Source organism: Solanum dulcamara, chromosome 1, assembly GCF_947179165.1.
Source record: "Solanum dulcamara chromosome 1, daSolDulc1.2, whole genome shotgun sequence".
Classification (NCBI taxonomy): domain Eukaryota; kingdom Viridiplantae; phylum Streptophyta; class Magnoliopsida; order Solanales; family Solanaceae; genus Solanum; species Solanum dulcamara.
Window position 1 is genome coordinate 16,314,813 of NC_077237.1, and position 3,934 is coordinate 16,318,746.

Sequence of the window (3,934 nt, forward strand, 5' to 3'; positions counted from 1 at the left end):
GTGTACACTTTACCCTTTTTAGATCACACTTGTGGAATTCCACTGAATATGTTGTTGTTGTTGACAACTATTTTGAGATAGCCCGTTTGTTGATAAGGTATTTAATTACACATGTGCAATAACTCAAAATGGTCAATATGTCTTAGCAGCAAACTTACCAGCCATTACTAAACAGTTGTTATTTTTGTATTAAAAAATTTCATTTCTGCAGATTTTTTAGTTGAACTAAGAAAAAAATAGTAGTGCTTTTACACTGAAAATTTAGGAAGGTTCTCAATATTTCAGTGAGAATATTATTTTCATCATATATTTCCGCAATGAGTTGATTCAGTGAGAAATAAGTAGAAAAATCATACTTTATAATACCAATTTCTCATTAATTCACGGTAGAAAAAGACTTTATTTCTTGTAGTGAGCGTCAAAATTTCTTTCCACTTTTGTTAATTTTGCTATAGCAAAATATTATTATAAAGAACATATCATACACTCTCTTTGTCTCAATTTATCTGACTCACTTTTTTTTTAGTCAGCCTCAAATTTTTTTATATTTAGTAGCAATTTAACTTTAAAATACTAATTTTATCTTTAATGAAATGATTTAGAGCCACACAAACATCTATAATTTATTTTAGACCATAAATTTTAAAAAAATTCTTTCTAAAATTTTGTGTCAAGTTAAGATACATCACATAAATTAAAATAAAATAGTAATATAATATAAAAAATTGATTCCTACGTTGTTGAGGATAGATGTTATAGATATAATATATTTTGTCATAGTCCATGGAACACTGATTTGTACTTACTCACAAATCGACTTTTGTCTCAAATATTACGATTAAAATATCATGATGTTTATTAACATCAAAGGTAAACTTGGAAAATTAAAGAGCAGCACAAAAAAGAGAAGGGCAATGACCCGTATTATGTGAATCATTATTTTTTGATTATACAATAATTAATGGAAACATTAGCACTTTTAGTTATTGATAGATTTTAATTTTAATTATTATAATTTGAATTCAATACATTTAATAATTGGTTGGTTATCATTTTTTTTATCAAACACAATTAATATTCAAATAAAAAAAAGATTTTTAAAAAAATCTCTTAGACTGTAAAGCTTCACAAGTTTAATAAATTACTAGGGTAGCTTTAGAAATAATTGAAGCAACAATATTCACTTTTTAATACAATCGGCTATGACTTTAATATAGTATTACAAAATATCGTACTGAACGGAAGTTTGATTTATTGTTTACCGAATCAAAATTTAAAAATTTGATATTTGGTATCTACTTTAACTACCAATTGTCGAATTATCGAATCCAAAATTTGGAAATCTTGAACCAAATAACGAATGCCCATCCTTTTCATACAAGCTTTACCCCTTACTTTATATGTATAGTTATGATTTGACTAAATAACTAGATTCTCTTGAAGCATTAGCTATGATAATTGTCTTTAACCTGTTTGGATTGACTTTTCATTTTTGATTTATAAGCCGAAATTATAAGTTAAAAATTCTAACTTATGATTTTAAACTTATTTTTATTATTTTAGTTTTAAATTAAGTGCTTATAAGTACTTTTTAAATTTAGCCAAATACTCTAAAAATGCTTTAAAACTATTTTAACTTAAAAGTACTTAAAAATAAGCCAATCCTCAATTAAAATCAATAAGACTAGAATTTTGATCTCTACTTCTATTATAAAAAAATGATAAATTGTGTGAATTGTCTCATTTTAAAAATTTAGATATCAAAAAAGCAAAAAACTTTTATTTATATTTTGAATTTCAAAAAAGTTATGTCCAATTTAAATGACAATAATTTATTATTACTGTCTATAAAGGAAAAATAGTTTATAACATTCAGGTCAACAAAAAATATTTTATAATTTATAACTTTCATTTGGTCAACAAAAAATAATTTATGTAACATTAACAAGAAAATACTTTTGGTGTGGAGCCTTAGATCAAAAAAAGGTTCTGCACGATACCCTCTTTTTGAGAAAGTTCAAATCTCAATTCATAGAGCAACATAAAAGAAAAAAAATAAAAGTAATATTACACGAGGAAGTACAAAATGTGAAGGTGCACATTATTACTTATTTAAGATCAAAATAACAAGGCGTCCTATGAAAGTTAATAAACAATTATTGAATAGCAATAACAAAAAGAAATTATAAATAAATTCATAATATATTAAATCGATTGGATTAATTAGCAAATATAAAAATATATATAAAATTATTGAGAGAATAACCTCCTCCTAAACTTAATTTCGTTTGAAAACTACATTATGAATATTTTTGTATTTTGTGAAGAGTAAATGATCTAATTCATAAAAGTTCGAAACTTTTCCTTAAAAAAATTAAATATAAAAAAATATATTTTTATGAAAGTACAATTTTGATAATATTTTGAATTTCCTTTAGGAAAACAATAAAACTTCAGTATGCTAAAACAGTTATGGCAACAATCCTAATACTACTTATATAGAGCCCGTTTGGATTTAAAGCCCCTTTTTAGCTTTTGGACGTGTTTGCCTAATGCTGACTTTAAGCCATAAGGTTCTTAAAGTCAGTCAGAAATGAAAAGTTAGGATTTCTAACTTTTTTTTCCAAAGTGCTTAAAGTCATTTTCTTTGACCATGGAAATTACTTTTATATCCTTTATATTTTAACTAAATTCTCAAACTACCTTTTTTTATTCTTTTAACCCTAAAATTCACATCATAAGCACTTTTATCCAAACACTCAACTGCTTATTTATAAAAATAACTTTCAGCACTTCAAAGTTCTAAAAGCACTTTATACATAAAAGTTACTTTTTTTAAGCCTATCCAAACGGGCTCATAATCTTCTAATAAAAAATCAAATAATTTAATAGATCTCTTAATATGTTTTTTCTTTTAACATGCACTCCAATAAGTTAATAAAAAAAAATCCAATTCCAAATTTTAATTTTAGTGGACAGAGTTATATAATATTTATTATTGGTGGAAAGTGATAGGTTTCTCCTAAAATTAATTGAGATGCGCAAAAATTGATCCAAACATCACAATCATGAAAATAAATAAATAAAATTAATTAAAAAATACTAACAACTTGCTTGGATAGTTATTTCCTATTGTATCATAATATATATTATATGTGAAAGTGGTTGAAAAGACCTTTTTTAATTATCTTTTATGAGTAAAAGTAAATATCTCTCATAAAAATGATATAAAACAAAAAAAATATTTTTGTAAAGGATTATAAAATCAAATCTCCCGTCTGTGCATTGTTTTGATGATACTTCAATTATCATATTGTGTAGCTTTCTATCCAGATGCCTTTGTCATGACTTGTTTATTTTTATTACGGATTACTCTTTAACTATATGAAATAGAGCACATATACTTTTAAATTATATTCTGGCTCAAAAATACTCTTCTCGTCATACTATTGGCTCACTTCTATCCCTCCGTTTGACGAAATGAAATGTGGCATCTCATGTGTCTTAATTTATGCCACATATAATCTCCACATAAACACCCATCCCATCCATCAATTAAAAGCTCCAAATTCATCCATTAAAAGACCCAAATCCATCCTTAATTTGGGTCTTTTAATTGATGGGATAAGTACTTTTGTAGAAATCTTACATGACGTGAATTAATATATATGAAATGCCACATTTCATTAAGCCAATAATATGACGGAAAGAATATTTTTGAGCCAAAATATAATTTGAGAATATATGTGCTCTATTTCTAATAATTATTTTTATTTGTTATTGCATTTTCATCAATAACCCGCATTTTCATCAAGACTCTATAAGAAACAATTTCATAAATGGTAAAATAAGATTTTGAAAATGGTTAAAAAGTGAATGATGGGAAACACACTTAAATGAATCCTTAAAATAGGAGTTGTCGTGGTTAATTATT